The following is a 20,750-nucleotide window of genomic DNA, read 5'->3' on the forward strand; positions in this document are numbered from 1 at the left end:
TATAACGACACCCAGCTTCCCCAAACGCGCCGGCTATTTGCCGGGTCACCCGAGCCGGTGTGGGGTGCAAAGTTTCGGCGATGGCATCGATGCCTCAATGACCCGAGCCTCCACACCTTTGGCAAATATTCACACATTCAGCAGCAGCAGACTACAGATGCAGCCTGTGTTGGTGGGAAAACTTGACTACCACCATTTACCCACGATGAAGCCGCATTTATTTCAAATCCCTGACTTGAATGCCCTCGGAAAGAAATGATTCCTGTGCACGTGACTGTCTGTTTAACGCGGCACCGTTGCGTCGTCATTCAAGTCACAAGTGGCGTTTAGCGATGCGCATGGGGTGACATGTTCTTCCGAAGTTCCCGTAAGTGCTTGTGGATGTTGAGAGTTACTATGAGTCTAAAGCTTGCATCGCCCGATGACTGCTCGTCCCATCGTCAGGCTCAGTTTGCTGATCCGGCAAAGGATGCCAGCACCGCTGGTCATGTTGAGGTCTTTTTGGAAGGAGCACATACCATCATGAGCAATTATTCCTTTACGCATAGTAAATAGAAGTGTCCCAAACGATGTCGAGACTGGCAGCAGCGCCATCGAACGAAGTCACTCCGGGAACTGGCACATGGCACCAATTCCGCAAAGCCACTTTTTCCCTTCCGCGACCCGCAATCTCTGCAATTTCTTTGTGGCCACTCATCCAAATAGCCCTATCATCTTCCAACTCTGTGAAATTCCATGTCGAGTCATTCTAGCTCGATTGCTGTCTCCGCCTCCGCTCCAAATATGCTGGGGCTCTTTTGATCCAAGTCCAAATGTCCATGATACACACCTTGTTCAGGATGACCTGGCCTTCTTGTCTTCAGACAAGCCAATTTGAGTTCATGACTTCTCATATTGGATGTGAGCGACGCAACCCCTGACCAGCTCGCCAACTATTTCCCGTCTACCGTTACTTCAGCGAAAGCCATTGCTCGAAAGCATTGAGGCTTTTGATGGTCCATGTTGCAGATCGCGGCCAATAGAAGGCGATGAGAGAGCGCCTGACATACCAAGGAGATGGCAAGACGCAGTCGCCAAGGCATGGTGGTAAGGTCCACCTGGAAGGCAGGAGTCCCTTCGAGGTGCCGGGTCGTTTTTTGGGGCAAGGAGTAAGCGAATGGAAAGGCTCCAACGGACCATGTGCCAAGAAGACAAACGTTTAGGTTAGCTTTGCGTACCATCCATTGGAGAACAAATGGACATGGCCATGGCGTGGGCCGCTGTGATACCATGAAGCAGGTTCATCATATCGGTATGGAAACCGACGCTCGCGTTACTCGCATGACAGTCAGCAATGAAATTGGTGGGCTGTAACGACTCCCTACTGCTTCCATCAGCTAGAATCTTTCTCACGTTAGGCCTGTTTCTGAACGGGGTGGCCACAAGATATGGCGACGGTGAAACTTGGGCAATGGTATACTAGCGATGAGGGTTGGAGACACTCGTCGACTGGGGAATAGGCTTCGACCCAAAGCTTTGGGTGCTGCCATCGAAGAACTGCTGCTTCGACCAGCGGGTTTTCTCCCCAGGATCCTTCGGTGAGTTTACCGATTGTCTGTCGACAGTCAGGCAGAGAAACGTTGCTTGGAGTATGGGGTGGTGCGTGCCCCTGTTGTTGACGGATGCAGCTGGGGATGGGATGAAGAACATCTAAGTGGTCGAGATGGGCCGAGTATGCCGATGGCGTCTCTGGCATGGGGTATTTCTTGATTCTTTTCGCGCATTCCCATAATCTTGAGGTTTCGAAACAGTGCTTGAGCTCGCGATTGAGTTTGCGCTGGGTGGGGAAATTGGATGCCAATTGGAAGGGGACATTTCAGCGTGCATGTGATTCGGGAAGACAACGAGAACAACAGAAACGGCTAAGGCAGTGCAGAAATAGACAGCTCGGTTATATGACCTTTGCAGTCACGGATTAATGCGTGCTGTGGACGGGCATTACCAAAATTGATGGGATCAAGCGTCTGTGTGCTCCGTGGCTCGATCTGGCACGGCTCCTCATCGCCGGCAGGCGTCTTCCTCGGCCGGCATCTCGAGGTCCCACCTCCTCCGTCGAGCAAATTCCCGTTTGAAACTACCCGATGAGACATTCCTTTCGCTTATCAAGCCCAGGGCCGTCCTCAACATCATGCTATGTGCTGTGTTCTGAGTTTGTTCCTGGGGTGTGATGGGCCCATTCCGTCCCCCAGAGCCATAATCAAAGTCAGGGATCAAGTTGACTACCGCAGCAAGACGCGCGAAACAATTCTCCTCGTCGTTGCTGTTATTGGGAGCGTCGAAAGCCAAAGCAAGATGGGAGGTCCGGCGAAGGGCTTGCGAGGCAGGCGCACGCAGCAGATGGCACCTGCGCTTGCTGCGCAGTCAGTCACGCATGTGTAAAAGCGCTCCTTCCATGCATCGACAGGATGATGCACCTTTGCGCCCCACGTGAACGGATTACCATATGGTAACCTGGTAATCTGGCTGATTGTGTTGGCTGAGACTGCGGGGACGTCTTGGAGCGCTGCAAGGCCGGGGCAAACCTTGAGGTTACCAGGGACAGGAGGAAATGGGCGGTAGTTGTCGGCCTGCAGGGCTTTGTGTCCGAGGCGGTGATGGTGTCGGCGGTGGGCCGAATGACGGAGTTTGTGGCCAGGCTGGCGATGTCTTTCTGGGCGTGAATGCCACGCAGGCACGAAATGATTGTATTTCGACGTCCTCGGTGCGGAAACAAGAGACGTCGTCGTGGTGAATGACAATGTTCGGTCCAAGGCGGGGCCATGGAGGAGAAGACGGCGTCAGGGCGATGACGAAGGAGGTTGGGATGCAGCTAGGCAGAAGCTCGAATGTGTTGCGTTTGCAGCACCCACGGATGGGGACCTGGAGTGGGAATCGACAAGATCATGGAATTCGGTGGTCGCGCATGGTTGACGATGTGTTGTTGGACAAGCGAACTCAGTGTGAGCTCGGTAGCAGTAGCCACTGTGTGGGCCCAAGACATCAGAGTTGGCAACCGTCGTGCTGGGCGTGGCTTCAGTGCGCAGCGCTGGTAGGTAGCCCATTTACAGCTACCTACGGCCTGTGGGTAGCGCATTTACAGCTACCAGGAGCCCTGTAGGTAGCGGGGTTGCAGCTACCTACACCCGGATTCCCCACTGCTGATTGGCTGCACGCTGGTGACTTTTGCCTGCCCTGGCCAGAGCACTCAACACCAAAACAGTTCATTCCCAACCATCCACCGACCCCGATCGAGTCTGACTGCAATTTTCACAAGTCGCACCGCTCTCCTCGCCTGCTAGATCAAATCATCGCAGGTAATGCATTCAAATTGCGGCATCCCTGCGACAACGACTTCGCCATGACGTTGGACTGTGAGGGCCCTCCTCCGCTTCTTTCCCCTCTCCAAAGAGGATTCGCAACAATGCCGACACATCCCCCGATGCCGCCATCATCTGGAGCATTGGCTGGACGAACCTACGCGCTTCCACGGCAAGTCGCATCCCCCGATCCTCTGACCCGAAAGATATATTACAACTTAGTCCCAGATCCTTCCCGAGCGTAGCCACGATGTGGTTCATCAACATATTAGTCTTCTACGAAGATTCCGGCATACAGAGGACTGCCTCCGACCCCTTTTCGGCATTCTTGAGGGTTCCCATCGTTCTCGTTGTGATCTATTCCGACGCTGGCCCAGCTTTGGCGACGCCGAACAGCCGGCCAATGGTATTCTTCGGCTGCACATCTGCACCATGGTCCGTCGTCATCTTCGTGCTGCTGCCAATTTGGCCTAGTTGAAGGCCTTCAAAAGTCGACCAGTGTGTCTCGGACGCACCCCCTTGTCTGGATCCTTTGTCGATATGTTCGCCGCCGTCTTCTCTGGTGTTCCCACTGATGTTGACGGGATTCGCTTCGCTGCATCTGAGGGCCTGGCGCGGCTGCGACACGACGAAACGGTCGCACTCGCGAGGCCAAAAGCCCCTTCCAAAGACCTCCGCACAAGATTCGTGGCAGCCTGGGAGTCAACGTTCTTGGTGGAGTCCGTTGTCGGTTGCAATGTTTTGTCTGAAGATCCAACTTGGTTATGGTCGTCGAGGAGAACGTTTCTGATTCCTGGGTAACAGGGAATGACCTTCGCGGAACCTCTCTGGTACGACGGCTTGAACTCGACTTCTTTCGCGTAGGGACGAATTCTGAATCTGGCCAGTTCCTTCTCCTTCATTTTCCCTTGTATGTTCTCTTTCCCGCTGTGAGAACGGCGGGTCTGCTCCCTATGCTGGTTTCCTTCGGCAGGGGTGGCAGGTTGTTCGCCGACAACAGTGACAGGATCTTCTCCTCCTTTGGGGACTATCACAGACTCATGTTCCTTAGCGCCACCAAGGCTAGCAGCAGGAGCGGGTTTTGCGACGGCAAACGCCTTCCCGACAGCGGCAGTAGGTGAGCGAGTGGAGCGGCAGTGTGTGGTGCTTCTTTGGCAGCGGCGGGCCCAGGATTGGCCGAATCACGCCACCAGAACTGTTTCCATGTCGGCAGCATTGAGCGTTCCTGTTTGGATCCCTGACGATGTTTTCATTCAGCAAATTCACTGACTGGAACGACAGTCTTGGTGGCCTCATCGCGAGTCTGTCCCGCCGGTGGCAGCAGGATGGCTTGACTATCGAAAGCCTTGAGGTTCGAGTCAGCTGATGGCAATGTATGGTTTCTCGCAATGGTTCTTGGCGACCTGCAGGACAGGCAGACCAGCGTCACGAACAGAGGCGAGCGCAGGCCTCGCACAAGACGCCAACTACCTGGCTACGAGCCAATGCTTCTATGTTTAACAGCAAACCCAATTTGACATGGAGAACCACTGTTGTCCTCGCAAAAGCCCTCTCGCGGTAACTGTTCGCTGGCCAGGCCGTCGAATTTGGGAATCTGCATCAAATAGAAGAGAACTTCAAGTCAACAAGGACGAGCCGCATGCAGGCGACATCTTCCAGGCACATCACAACTTGCATTTGGCCAGTCATCTACGATTGCTGCAAGTAGAAGAAAAGAATTGGCCGATTTCTCCCCACGACGTCAACCTCGCCGTTCCAGGCTGAATCATCAGAATGAGACCGCTAACATGAGCTTAAACGATCCCTTGGACGATCTCAGAGTTGGAGCCGAATTACCGACGGAGCTTTCGAGAGGGGGACTTCAGCAGCGAGCCGCGGACCTGCCAGGCTCGTTGGTAACGCCTCCATGGAATGGGTACCACGCCACGGACCCGCCACAGGGCTACGACGAGGCGAGGGTGCTGCTGTGGTGAACAGCGTAAGGCAGATGCACGAGCCAGCGAGCACAACTCCACTGGGATGCCAGCCAAGATCGTCTGGTCGAAGGTGTTGAGGCCGAAGAACCGCAGGATTGGAAGTTGTCGCAACGGAGCAGAGGTTATCTACCTTGATGAGGAATCCGTTAGCCTCCATCGGAAGCAATGTCTGTTGTCTACTGCGTCCGACACCTCGCCTGGAGTTTCGCCCGCTTCACATCACCATCTCACGACTGGCACCTTCGTCTGCTGTCTTGGTATTCTTCCGCTCCGTGAGCAGCACTATCTTCCCCCAGAGACACCCCAATTTACGTTGTCATCCACGCGCCCCAAGCCGCCGGACACCTATGACGATTCCAGAACGATGGAATAACCCGGTGTTACCTCTAAAGGTGGCTCTGTTGGGTCTGACGGACAGTGGACTTGGTGATAGGCATCGTCGACCACGAGGTGTCTGAGGCCGGCGGGCACTCGAAGCTCAAGGAGTGTGCCATCAAATGATACTTCGTCTCAGCGACCAAACTACTAACGTCGAGGACCAAACCTCTCAAGCTAACAACGAGCTTCCCAACAGCAAAAAGCAGCATGACGACAAAGAGCTTTCCGACAGCAAGCAGCAACACTGTACGACCAAATCTGCTCCAACCCAAAAAAGTCATGAACGAACCTCCCGAGCTAATCGGATGCCCCCGCCTTCTTAATTCTGTAGAGAGAGCTGCGGGCTCTCCCCTCTTTTCTCTCTCGGGATTTCAGATCGTCCGTGGTCTAGACTGAACAGCTGCTCGGGCACAGCTCCCGTATCCACCGCAAGTTATACTTGCATGGCCCGCAGCAAGAACCACCAGGGCGGGGTCTCAGGCGGAGACCGGCCGGAATCACCCCGGGGTTCGGCAGTTGAGGAAACCTCGTGAAGCAGCTGGCGGGTCGGCCCGAACCAAAGATCTCCATCCCAGAGGGTGGCGCAGTGGGTAGCCAGAATCAGATGTCTGCAAGGCCGCAGGGGCTGTAGGTCCTCCATCGCACATAGAGCTGGCCAACTCTCTTTTCGTTTCTGGACTTCCCAGACCAGGTCAGGCCAGAACTCACTGATTTTGAGTTCCAAGTCGCGTTGCCGTTCTGCGGTAGATATCGGACCGGTTGGCAGAATCACTACAGCAAGTACGTTCACCGTCTTTGCTGCAGGACCTGTCTCACTGCTCCCAGCTTTTCCATATTACAGCTTTTCCTTTCACACTTTCATTATACGTCGTCAGGGACCTCCGTAACTCATCACGTTTCCGACAATGAGTATTCTCGCACGAATAACCACGTTGCTGCCTATACTCTCGACCCTTTTCTCGGCCTCCCAAGCGATTTGCAAAACTTGCAGACGATGACGGCGTCTCTTTGCAAGGGCTCCGGGTTGCATCCCGGGCTAGAGCTGTGCAACATCAAGGCCCGCCATCCGAAACGACATTGACCCCTCTTGGACGGCCACTGAGGACGACATATCGCCGCCAGCGTCGCCTCCCTTGCACCTTCACCCACCCACCTCCGCGAACCTACGAAGCTCGATACTTTCTTTCTATCGCTAAGCATGCAGACGTCAAATTCTCTGCGGATGATCTTTGCTACCTGTCCCCCGACAGCCGCAAGATTTACGCGCAATTGACCGCTGACCATGCTACCAATCTCGCAGGCTACAATCACGTTCCCCAAAAGAGGTGCCCAAGCCTGTCGCGAAGCCTCAGCATGCCGATTCTATGGCTGGAGAGACGGTCCTATTTGGAGCTGCAGCGAGTCAAAGCAGCCTAAAAGTTGCCCAATCGCTGGTTCAACCCTTCCGTATCTGCAAGCTTGATACTCGACAAGTTTGGGCGTCAGAAGTTCAATCGGATTCAAGAGCTTGAGTTCGATGCTGAACAAGCTAAGCAGACGATGTGGGCGCTTTCGTCGAAGTCAACTCGAAGCTCGTGATGGCCAATGATACGCTTTTCCTGGTACGAGACGAGAAGGACACAATCTCACGGGAGCGCGACACGGTAAATCGAAAAAGTCGGTCGATCCCACGAAGGTTGTTCTTGCATCGTCTGTTGATACACGTTTCCGCTGTTGCAACCATCATGAGCGTTGTTGCATTCTTCTTCTTCCGTATCAAGGGCATCAGCAGCAGCTCTAGATAAAGAAATCGGCGGTACTGACCCTTCACCTCCGCAGGGAGTCGCTCGGCCACGCGACTCATAGCCGGCGCGAGCTTCGATCCCCTCCACAACGTCGACAAGACGCGATGGTACTGTTCGAGCTGAGCACAAAGACGGAATTGGAGGTCGACTGCGTCGTCGGCGTTGAGCAGGCTGGGCCAGAAGATAAATACAATGGAGTTTGGGGAGAACTTTAGAGGTTTACGGCGACTTGCGCAGTATTTTTGGAGATAAAACACTACTGATATTTTTACTAGTTCTAGTTTGCATTCTCTTCGCCATCACTTTCACCCTTGTAGTTGTGGTTTGCAAGCTTCTTGTCGTTGTCACTATTGACCATGACGAACTGGTTTGCTGTCGTCTTCCTTCGTTGAGTTTCAGCTCCATGCATTCAAGCTCGTTCTCGGAACCCCCCTCCTCTCTTACTCCTCATATTCACACTTGATGAGTCAAATTATTCTTGGCCTCAATCTGTTCTCAACATGGCAACTACATCACAATCTTGCTCGTCCGAAACCCCAATACGCCACTCTCCCCCAGCCTGTCTCGCATGATCGACTTATTCAAGCAGCAAGTCAATCAGTCCACATTCTGATCGTATTACAGACCCATCTCCAGCTCCGAGACGTGTCCAATGTAGTCCCCGCAAGGATTGCTGAGGTACCAGACGATATTCCATTGATTGGCGCCAGTGTTCAAACGCCTGCAGTACTTGTACTGGTGTCCGTAAGACGTAAATCAGCACCACCATAATTCAGGTAGTGTCTGGCTGCATACGTCGCTGCGCTAGCCGCTCTCGCTCGAAGGGCGGCCAAATTGGCTTTCCTTTGTGGCAGATGAGCCTGTTCAGTTTTTGCCACCCGTGTGCTCGATACTAATTGCATGAACATGCCATCATGAGGACGGTGCCAAGCCAGCCAGCCAGCCAAGGGGTTTTTTCACTGGCTTGGTTGGGCGATGAGGAGAAAGTTGATCATATAAGCGCAGGGATCTCAGTGACGGCGAAAGGCCCCCCGGGGCCTTCATGTAGTTCTCCTCTGGGAGAGCTGGTTCTCCGGATCGCAACTTGCCGCACCGTGAGCTTTCACCTGCGGCTCTATGACCAACGTTGTCATCATGTGTCCATCTTCCCTTGATAATATAGAATCGGAGTTTCTCTGATTATGCTGGCAAAGGATGGCATCACTGGAATGTCTGCCCGTTGTGTACGCCAGGTCGGAACATATAGCTTCGGCATGGGTTGTCTGAGGTGTCGATGACTTGTTTTGCCCACATGACCAACTCTTTCTCTATCTACCTATTGTGGCCTGCTCTTAGCCGGAGGATGCAATCAACTGTGCGACTGCTAGCCATTTCCATAGTCTGAAAGCCCTCAAGTAAGCGTCTACAGGGGTGGGAGGAGGTTCGTTTCATTCTTCGCCATGCATTTCCTCTCCCTCTGCTGGCGCAGACTTCCGCGGCTGACAGAGACTTCTCAGACGATTGATGATCAAGTTGCTGCCCATCAAGTTGTTGGGCTTTGGATGCAGACATTTACACTGCCATGGACTGTATCGGACGCCAGATGAGTGAAGGCCCGGACAGCTCTCGGCCAGGAAAGATTCCAACATGCGTGGTCCCAGCTGTAACGCGGCGGTTCCGCCATGTGCAGGACGACAGGCAGCTGCCTACATCTCAAAAACTTCGACGAGAAGTGTGAGAGGTGTGATGAAGCCGTCGTTTCATTGATACGTTCAAGATGTCAGTGATGTCCTGCGAAATACTGCTAAAAGGCACCCTGAACTCACTGGGAGATGATCGTCCAACGCTTGCAATTGCTGGGTGAGGCGATTTCAGTGCAACAACATCGCCTTCACTATTGAATCATATGAGGCGGTCCCAAATTTATCTTTTCTCGTCAGTTGCAACATGGCAGGCTAGAAGGGCTCGGCCAGGCTCCTTGCATTCTACTCCCGTCAGATGCAACCCAGCGCGATCTTCCCAAAGTCACCAATGCAATGCGACGAGAAGTCCAAGTCTCTGTATGCAAAGAAGGCGTTTTCGACGTCCATATTTCTTCTATGTCATTGCTTCTTGTCGGCCTACCTTGTGTGCTGGGCCTCGCAGCACATTTTGAACGCTGGTTGGTCAATTCCCAAGTTGGGGAAGCCCAACATCCCCTTTGCATCGAACCGAGTCAATTTTTGGTGAAATGCGCACTTCGCGTCTTCCATATCATACTTCGATGGCTTTTTCGTATGAGACCTGTCACCATGCAATGGATGGCATGCGTCTAACAGGGTACTCCGATATTCCATTTCCCCGGTCAAACCAAGGTCAGATCAGGTAAGGTACGTCGATGGACGCTGCACAGCGATAAGCGTAGAGTAACTGAAGCTTTTCTTTGACCCGAGAGATTGGACTCAATATTTGCGCATAGATATGAACGCCGTGTTCCTTCACGGCGCCTTATGGGTTTCGCCGGCTTGCACGCCAGGCAGAAGAAGGGGCGGACATTGGAGACGGACTCGCCGTCGGCGACCGGTTGGGCGGGGACATTGTGAGGCTGCTTAACCGGAGAACGATTGAGTGGATACATGAGGGACACTGTTTAGTTGGGGGTTATCCTTCGTGAACCAAATAGCTGACATCAGAATCAACGAAGAATCCCGAATTCTGGGCAAGGTGCGCGAGTGAAAACAGCAATAACTTCAGCCCCCCGGTCACAGCTCTTAGTGGGATGTAAAGTCTATTCACTTAATCGATGTGAGGAGCAAAGACAAGATCATTCGGGTGTGCACATGGACCACTCTCCAAAGGAACGATGCGGCTGCTGTATCTTGAGGGATATTGGGTGAGACCGACATTATCTTGCACGCATGCAGCCGCCATCTGTCTGTATACCAGCACGCGATGAACGGAAGAGATCCCACGCTGGTGACGACAGCGGAACGACTCTCTTGATGCACCATCGCCGCCAGGCATGAACGCCAACGACAACCAGTCGCGATGCTAATGATGTCAGACGAATATCCAGGTTCTGGACCCAGACCTTCACGGCTGTCTGCCATTGCACGTCGCCCAGCTTGTGGCGCCACACCCACTTCGCTGGAAAGCATGTCCTCGAGGAGGTTGACCAGCCAATCAGGCTCGGTCGCATCACTCAAACATGCAACCAACTGACTCGTGCAGCAGCGTATCTAGATGACGGGATGGTGAAACCCTTTTGAATGTATGTTGAAGCCGCTTTTGGGAGCCATTTCTCACGGCTGGGGTCGAATTTCGATTGATGACCATTCAATCGTTGCTGTTTTTGAGGTGCGTCTGAGGAAGGAAGTTTTGTCAAATTTGAGTTGATCGTGGAAAGTAGCGGGATTGGGGCGAAGGGTAGGGGGTTTGTAACGCAAGCTCATGTGCAAAGTCTGTATGCAGACGGGCAATCTCATCGGCATACGGCAGAGCAATTGTTCGAAGCACTTTCGTTGAGCCGAGCACCTGGCGTAAATGTTCTGATGATGATGTGCTGCTCCAGGCTTTCAGTGGGAATGCGGTCACCTCTCCTTATTTGACATGAGTGCGAGCCCTGTTAAAGCTGATGCCAGCTCAAGAACGAAGCTGTAGGCATGAAGCTGAGCTGAAAATCTCGTTGAGCGGGGTCACAACCAAGACAAGGATGACTTTGAGGTTTCTCCTGCAGCTGTGAGAGGGGTCTCTGGGAACAAGATCGCAACAGCGATAAAGGAACATGTCGGGGGAGATCCTTGGGACCGAAATATCAATGCCATATTCATGCCCAAGCAGAGCAAAAGTGAGGAGCTCATATGCCTGGACCTGTTGCTGGTGTGAAAGCACTCGATGTAGATGTGCTGAAGATGCTGCTTCGAGCTCTGGGAAGGGACGATCTTTGAAGACAGAGAGGCTGTCAAGGAGAAGCAAAAACACAGGATACGGTCTGAATAAGAGCGTTACCTGTTATCACATAACTGAAACCAGTTGAAATCCTTTATGATTCCACGTGGCAGCTTCGTGCGACCTGAAAGTTCTTATCACCGGATTTCCGGAGCTGAGTCCAGAGGCTCATTGGAGGATGCAACTCCATGCATGTGCAAACAGGACTGCACTATTTATAAATCCTGAGATTTCCATTTATTCTTCTTGCATCATCAAATGTTTGTGGCCATTTGAGATCCAGTTATCTTCCGGGACGTGCTGGAGACAAGGCCCCGGGCCGCCCGAACATGGTGGGGCCGGAGGGCGCCGGAGCTCGGAAGTTCAGCAGCGAATGTGGCGCTACTTCTTAAGCCTCCGGTCAAATTTCGGGCTTCTGCTGTCAAATTACTGCTCTGATGGAGAAGCATCAAGCCAGATAATTCAATTTCTTGCCAAATTCGAGTAACTCGTTGCAAAGGCCAATATCCTGGTGGGCCTCGGCGACTGGAGCGACAACTCCTCGTCTTGCTCCCTCCGGCCGGGAGCCTGCCCCGTGGAGTCGTTTCGATTGAATTCGTCACCTGTGCGCTCAGACGGCAGTACCAGAGTCTGCCGCCAACATCCGCTCCTCGGCCTTCCCAGTCTTGTAGCAGGGGGAACGCAGCAATGGAAGCTCCTCGCCCAGTGATCCGTCCAGCGATCCGTCCAGCAGCATCGCAGTGTACGAGCCGAGGCATCCTGACGAGAACGAGTTAAACTTTTGGCCTTGAATCTTGTTCTATCCTGCGGGAGATCTGCCATTCTGACATAACTTGAAGCTCCAATCAGGCTTTTCATGCCGTTCCCCTTCTTTTGGAATGGCCGAGGGCCAGCTTTAAGACAACACGGCGCGTGTCAGTTCCTCTTCCCCTATCGAAGGTTTTGATCGGGTTTCACTTAATTATTATCTTGGAGAAGATTAGACACGGGACCAGCATTCTTTCGTTGCGCATATACCGGCGGAAAAATCATGCATCGACAGTCCGTTTTGGAAGGGGGGCCTCGCGAAGAATGAAATGGCCACGGCGAACTTGACTCTTGAGGGAAACCGAATGGGTGAAACCTGGATGATCCTTGGTTATTTGTTTTCTGAATAGTCACTATATGTAAACTACTAACCAGGTCCTCAACCAAACCCTCAAAAGAATGCCTTGTGCCAGAATTGATAACGATGCAATAAACGCGGACCTCTTGCTCCCCGAACTCGTTGTTTAACGCATGCCCGCTGTAGTAAGGTCCTTAATGAGACGCTTGTGGTCCAACATCTCCTCATTCAATTGCAGCCTCAGAGACCCGAGATGTGCCTCCACATCCTGAAGCTCTTTTCTCGTCGATGCAGTACTTTCAACCTCCCCCTCGGCACGCGGTTCCGTCTGGGCACCGCCGCCACGCAAGAGAAGCGCGACGACGGTAGACACGCTCGCCACATCTGCTGCAACTTGTTGCAGCTCTCCGACTGTCTGCTTCATCTGAGCTTCGAGCCGCGACTGCCAGCGACGGCATTCCTCCGCGATTCTCATACACTCCACCACTTGCTGCGCAGTTGACATGCTGTTTGGGAGATGCTCACTCACTCGCGGCTGCGGTGAAACGCGTGTCATGGGTACGAGCTTTTTCCACTCAGTTGCTTCCAAGTCGACATCGAGCACCGACGCCAATACCAACCGCCAAAGACGGTCGGGAAGCTTTCGCGGGAGTGGGACAGACACTAACGCATGCAAGCCAATAGCGAAGGCATACACGGCTTGATCTGCAAACCGCAACAGGGACGGACAAGAGCATAAAATGCACGTCGGTGTCTCCTCGACCTCTGGAAGGTGGTGTTTGAAGAAAGACTCAATCATCTCTTGGACACTATCACTCACGACATCCGACGTAGGGTCGAACAGATCGATGGTCCACATGTCGGCTCTGTTCCGCAACACTGCCATAGCAGAGCTGTTGCCATCAGAGGGAAGCGGTAGAAGTAATTTCGAGGACATTTGTACGGCGTTCAGGAGCTCTGGCCGAGGGGTGTATGCTTCTGAAATTGTTTCTTCCATCGTGCCCAAGCCTACTGCGAGGGCTCTCGAATCGTAGACTGCGCAGATCCGATTCAGTGCTCTGTCGAGCCTTTGGTTTCGGGCAGAATAATCGCCATCGAGAGTGGAAGAATGGGGCTCGGTCAATGCACTCGGTTCTGTTCGTGCTTTCTTTTTTGCCGCGGTGGACGGTCCTTGGACGTCGCAGTCAGGGAAAGGTCTTTTCAGAAATGTGTTTTGGGTAGTGCTTGTCTGGGCCAGTCCCTTGCTCGCAAAAGCTGCTGGTATGGTTGACGGTTTGGGAAAATTCTAATTCCCCAAGAGATTCAACGCTGCCTTTGCCTGCAAGGGTGATGTCTCATCTGGTGCTGGACGAGGGATAAGCACAGGACGGTTGACCGCGCTCCTGCTCGACTCCACCAGGGTTGGTGAGTCGCATATGCCAAGCAAATCTCCAGAGGCTCCGAGCTTGGGGGTATGGTACGGGACTTCTTCGTCTTCTTCGTCGTCCTCCTCCGAGGAATTGATAGTCTGGGGGCTCTTTCGATGGCCAATGAGGCTGTTTGTGGAAGTTTTGGCTTCGGCAAGGCTGCCGACACCGCGGATAGCGTGATATTCTAGGGTCTGCGAAGGAGTCTGGGGTCCCATTCGTGTTGCTAGGAAAATAGTTTTGAGGGACTGGACGGCGGCGCCATCAACGGACGACATTGTGGTGGTGCTTCCGCCGTTTGTGACGCTAGTACGCTCTCGATCTTCCCTTCTTCCAACCTCAGGTTGTTCTTCTTCCTCGGACTCTAGTTTCCTGTTGAACTGCTGTTCCTCGTCGGATTGATGTTCCCTCCCATGCTCTTGTGCCTTTGCGGGCTGCTGCTGTTCCTTCTCGGGGTGCTCTTGTTCTTCGGGTCGTTCTTGTGCTTCGGACTCATCGTCCTTGGACTCTGGCTTTGAGGCGTTCGCCGATGATGTGCTTCGGATGGCTTGCGTTGCATTCTCGACGTCCGCCAAGATGAGTCCGACGGCGTTCCTCTGCATTCCCGGGCGGTTCACGACGAGGGCTCGACGATTTGTGGCCTGCTCCCAGAGGTTCGAAAGCGCGGTGGGAAAATTCGGGATGAGATGTGCCATTCGAACCAGGGCTGCGAAGAAGGGTTCTCCCTGGAAAGAGTAGTCGTAAGCGAAGTGGAAGAGAATGTGGCGGGTGCTGATGTGCCACTCCGTTGCAAGCTTCTTGATCTTTGGCCGGGCGCGGCGAGACTGGACTGACTCCAGGTCGAAGGGAAAGTGGTCGACGAGCCAAGTGGAGATTCGCTCGGGAAGGTCGCGCCGGATACCAACGACGTCCCAACGGGTGGCGTCTTTCGTGAGAGCAGCCTCAAGCCGAAGCAGAGCTGGGTAAACTCGACTCTTGCTCTGCTCCCCGTTGGTCACCAAGGTGAGGAGGTCGTTCAGTAGGGGCCGACAGTGTTCCGGTACAGACATGCAGCTACGCAAAGAAGGCAGCCGACGACAGAGGCATGCCGCTGGATGGTTTTGACGTGGACATCGGCCTGGAGCGGTGATGTCGCGCGATGGTGGAGCATGTATCTCCCCATCAGAGTCGACCAGCAGTCGCACAGTTGTGCCTGCAGGCGGTGACCTGCTTGACGAAAGTGTGGGGAAAATTGGAAGGAAGAAGGACGGGACAGAAGTAAGCTGGAGGGAGCGGGCAGAAATCTGCGGCGAACTTGTGATAGAACGAAAGTACGAGGGGGGCGCGTTGGGTGAAGGAGGTGTGTAAGGTAGGTATCGGAATGGGAAGTAGGTACCTTCTTGCCTGCTGTTCGAGAGAATTGCACTTGATGTGAAAGAAAGGACCTGCCAAAACCACGCCTGTCCGACGAGTCCTCGCTCTTTCCTACCTAAAGTGTATAGATAGGTGGTTGCTGACCCAGCAGAGAACCCTGCATCACACCTGCCTGCTTACCTCACGCTTGTGGGACCGTGCATCTCTCGCTCCCGTCTTGCTCGGTGTGGAAGGTGCTTCAGGAGTGGCAGGCCTCACGTCGGTCGGCCATGTCGAAAGCTGCCTTCCCTGAAGATTGCGACCTGAGCCTCTCCTACCCCCCCTCCCCCCCCCCTTCTAGACTGGCTGCTTCCCTTGTGCGCAAGGTGCAGGTGCACTCCCTCAACACCCGAGTGCCTCGTCACAAATGCCCCCGCCGGCTTCCATGTGTCCCAATCCCTCCGCCCCTACTTGCTGCCGTTCCCGTGCCTGATGCGAAAAGTTGCCCGGACTGGTTCGCAGCATTGCTGCCAGGATCCGTGGCTTGGTCGCTTGGATGGACTTTTGCGATCCACGCGGGTGTGATTTATATGCTAGCGAATGGTTCTCGGGAGGTAGAGGTCTCGGGTGCTCAACCGATTGTCTCGGAGTGTGCGGAGATTTGTGGCTGTTTGAATTTATGGAGTGAGGCTTTCGGTCGGAGGGTGTGATCAAGAAGCATTCTGGGTATGGATGGAGCCTAACCAAGGTGCTAGCCACCCCAATCTGTCTTCGCTGTGGCGATTTGGTTTTTCTGCACCGTCTGCGAGTTCAGTGCATGTCGTGCGGCTCTCTTCTGTCACGACGACTCGGTGCCTTGTCCAGCTCCTCGGCCTGGAGCGTGAGTGCTCGCCTGCGTGTTGTACACCTTGAGGGCGACGACTTCGGAAAGAGCGATAGAGCAAGAGTCCGAGTTATGTCGGTCGGCGGCGCGTTGGCCGTTGATGTGACCACCCAAGAGTCTCCAACATCGCGGCAGAAAGGTTGTGTCCAGCCGTCGAAGGAGTCGTTATGTCGCATGCTAGGTTTCCCGAAAGTGTGTGCCGGGCGGGATGCTGCGTGAAGTACGGGCCAATCAGAAGTGTGGGTTCCCGGTGTAGGTACCTAGCTGGCTTTCGGCTACCCACAGCGTTGTTGGTAGCGCATTTCCAGCTACCGACACAGGGCACCGTGGGATCCCAGACCTCTGGTTGGTCCCCGCCCTGAAGACGCCCCGCATCCCGCCCAGGTACGTACGTGCCTGGGTTTCCAGCTACCCACAAAAGCAGGGATCCCACACTGCTGGTTGGCTCACACTTGCTCCGGCCTGGACAAAGAAGAGGAAAACGATTCCCCCCGTACGCACTCTCAAATGCCGCATCAACCATTTACGTGGGAATCGTCGAATTGGCAGAGGTGGCAGGTGCAAAGGTATATAATGTGCAAAAGACTGCGGTAGCTGGAGCGCAAATGCCTTTGGCAGGCAATGTTTGCACCGCAGCTGCCCCGCAGCTGGCACGCCGAAGTCGCCGGTGTGCAACGGCGCGGCAGACTGCAGTTCCATCTATTTCATCCTGTCTGCAATCCCACACGATACTTGCGACATTTTCGACCGGGTGGATCTCGACCTTGGGATGTGGTGATGGCCCCTGTTACCAGCGGAGAGCGTTTGCAGAGGGCTTGGAGCTCGACCCATTGGCGTTTGCAGACGACCGGGTCATTTCCGTTGGACAAGAGGGCGGCGCCTCCAGTGTTCCGTCGAGGAAATGAGAATTAAAAATCCTGGGGAAGCATAGGCGCAAGTTTGAGCGAACTAGATGTCCCCAGAGAGGTCTGACGTATTTGGCACGTCTCGGTAGCGATAGCCATTCGACCCACGATTGCGCAGACCAGCAGCACCGTCTCGGGTTCGCGACATCGCAGTTCCGGTGTTGAACGCACCCAACTAACCACGCGCACCATTCCGTCTCAGTGTCTCCCAAGTTAGCTGCATGGGAATAACCTTTCGCGCCTCGACGCAATTGCGATGCAATGCTCTAGGCTGGTTCTTGACATTAGCAGCTGGCATCACGTTTGGTCGCATTCCGTTTTCCTGGTGCAGCTCCATCATTTGCACTTCGCCCTCATTCAGGTGTTTATCTGCGCCGTCAATCACACCCTAGTCCGGAGTCTGGAGCAGCACAAGCGGTCGAGAAAATAATGCGAACCTCTGGCTTGAAGGGAATGAGAGAGCGTATTAAACCTTCCGGCTTCCACCCGTATCTTGATTTCCTTGACTCTGTGGTGAGTCGATGCCCTCGTCACCTCCTGTCAGGACATGTTTGGCCTTACTGCTCAGCGCTGTGTGGTGAGCCAGCCAATGAGATGTGTGGAACCCCCTGCTAGTGCGGTCAGCCAATAAAAGGTGTGGAACCCCCGGTGTGGATCAGGGGTTCCACACATTATGATCTGGTTGGCCCCGGGATCCCACACCTCCGGTTGGCTTCCCACACATTCGGATGATGGCCATCCCATCACTGCACGCGCGCATTATTGCAGAGCATGCCGAAGCACCAGCATGCGCGCCCCTGCGCCTTGCAGGTTCCAGAGGTCGATAACATTAGCTGTCCCCAGAGACATCTGGCCTTGTTGTGTGCCACAGCACGTTGATAGGCAGTCACCGTCCCTTCTCCACTAAACTAAACTACTTATTGCAACAATGGAAGGTGCCGACGCCCAGCCACTGCAAAACGACGGGAGTAGTCGCCGGGTGCGGTAAGCGCCTCCCCTCTCCCCGAAACTGAAGGTGCCTTCCGGCAAATTGGAACCGTTTGTGCAGCTGCCTAACTTATCGACCTCGACTCCAACATTTGCCTTCCATTCCACCAGGTTCTGCCTCGACAGGACCAGGACCATTCATGCGCAGGCTGAGAGACACACCCCAACGCATGGCCTTCTACCCTCCATGTCCCCGATAACCATAGTGGTTCCCTCCTCATGTTCGTCATCTTCCACCCGTCCGATCGCCCACCGCCCTCAGAAGCCCTCGTCCTGATATCCCACAACCCCCGACGGGAACCCGGCTGCGAAGCAACACTCGAATAGCAGCAGCTTCGCAAGGCCGCCGTCCCAATCAACAAGCTTCGGAGTTTTGCCAGCGCGAACGCCAGCGTCAATCTCGGCCCCGCCCTCGGTCCCCCAAGTTTGGGTCCAACCGTTACTTCAACTACTCCGTCTCCTCCTGGTACCTCACGTCGCCAGTCCTTCCAACAATCGCGCGTTGCAGCACCCATTGACCCAGCGTTACCACCGCAACTGCCCCTCGCAGCGATCCTCCTGCGCGAGTTGACCTCGTTTCATCGTATCGCATCAACACTCAATCAGTCAGGCGAGTGCCCCGTCGAGGAGCAACGGAATGCATTTGAGCTCCTCAAAGCTAGGTATGTCGGGCCCCACACCTCCGTGCCAGCGTTCACCTGCTTCCCCGCCTGGTGCGAAGCTACTGAATGGCTCAATGCTGACTACCCTGCACTTCAGTACTCTTGCTCCCCGGTGTTACCAAAGACAATGACGCCGGCGTTAAGGATGCAGACTCCGACAATAACATCTGCCACTTGACCATTTCTTTCTTTGCCGACACCACTGTTGACGGCACCGGCCACATCGCGAGATGTCGCATCCCCCGGTCAAGTCAATCTCAGGCGCAACCTTCTTGGTTCAGGCAATCCAGTCTTCTTAGATCCTCGAAACCATTCAACTCCTCGCCGATTCGGACCCACCACCTTGTACGTCATGTTGCCGAACACTCCCTTCCTCTTTTATTCAACGCCCTCGTCGTCGATGCGGCCACGAATCCGTCCGGCGGCCTCAAAGGGTTTTGCAACGCGCTTAGCATGACAATTACCACAAACTTCTCGGAAAATTGACCTAGATCTGCAAGCCGTGCTCTTGAACACTTTCCAACTTACCTTTCGTGGCTGGGCCTTTGAATCAAGTCCTCATCGACGGAGGCATCAGTACTCATGGCCAAGAGTTCGACAAGCCTTCCGGGACCATGGATATTTCCATCAAGGAGGTGTCCTGAGGCTCCCAACAGAGTGGTCATGCCAAGATTGAACTACCACGCGCCAATTAGTCGAGCCTAAAACATCACTTCTGCCCCAAACTCCTCCATGTACCAAGATCTTCAACGATACAACAGGACCCAACGAACCAGTGCCGATCATCCTCATGATCTCCATGTAACCGCTGATAGTGCGTGACAGTGCTCCGTCCCCGACACCGCCGGACGCACGGCAGTATACAACCGCGATGGAAGTTTTCGCCTTCACGCAAGCCGCCGGAACCCCTTTTCTATTGTGTCGGCCTCGGTACATCATCAGCCGTCGCCCTCCCCCGCAATCCATGGTATGCGAGTGGCTCGAGGAGCGCTGGGAAGGCTCGGTCGACAGGAAGATTTTCACCTTCGACATCCCTCCATGTTCAGCTTTCCCAATCAACGAGCCTAGATACCGCTAAGAATCGTCATCATGCCTCCTCCAGAGAATCCCAAGAAATGGTGTCCCCAGCGATGGCAATTAACACCTTCCTCCTCACTTCTGAGATTGACTACCCATTCACCAACCACACCTGACTTGTGCTCGTTGACAGTATGCACTTCACGGTCAAGGCATACGCCGAACTCGAGCTTGGAATCAAGTTACGCAAGAGGAGTCGATACTTCCAGTGAATCCTTCCAGCGGGTCACAGAGAACAATGCCGACCGTCCCGTCCGTCCTAAGCAGTCGACACCGAAAACATGCCGGCATCTTGGATTCCTGCTCTTGGATTGAGAGCGACGTGAGCACTCGAAGGGGAAAGAGGACTAACGCAGCAAACGAGAAGTTTCGACTCATGATCAAAGGCTGCGCAGGTAACGCCTCTGAAGCCGCATTTGGCCGTGTCTTGAGCTTCGCGTCGTAGCTTCTTGCTGCACAGAACCACGTGAAACATGCGCGTTATCTCCACGGGGCTCAGTGCTCTCAGCTGGCTGTTACTGCTGCTGCTGTCGCCGCTGGGTTGATACTGCAAACAGCAGCTCTGCGAAGCTCAGTAGAAGCACGTGGGATAGATGTCATTTTGATCTTTGCCAATAGTCCAAAGCGCTAGGCAACGTCTATTGCCGGCGTTCCCTTCTTCTTCATGGTTGTGTCATTCCCATCTTGTGAAGATGGTTCGAGCCCATCATTCCGTCGCTGCTATCACTTGCAAGACTCTCTGGCTCCAATATCTCACTTCGATGTTGGTTGAGTCATGAACAAAGTTCCACCAGACTGCCAGGGTCACACTTCCAACTCAGCTTCAAGACGAGCACTCAGAAAGCACTGTCATAACAGATTCATCCCTAGCCTGACAGTATTAAGACGCTCAGCCAACTTGTCGATCGGCGCACGGTGTTCTTGACGCGCAAGATGGTGTTTATGCCACTCCATTTGGCAATCGTCAAGATCTCTGTCGAAGGGTGCTTCGCAGAGAACGCTGACTTGACGTCA

This window comes from Colletotrichum siamense (assembly GCF_013390195.1).
Source record: "Colletotrichum siamense strain Cg363 chromosome Unknown KSG_Cg363_contig18, whole genome shotgun sequence".
Lineage (NCBI taxonomy): Eukaryota > Fungi > Ascomycota > Sordariomycetes > Glomerellales > Glomerellaceae > Colletotrichum > Colletotrichum siamense.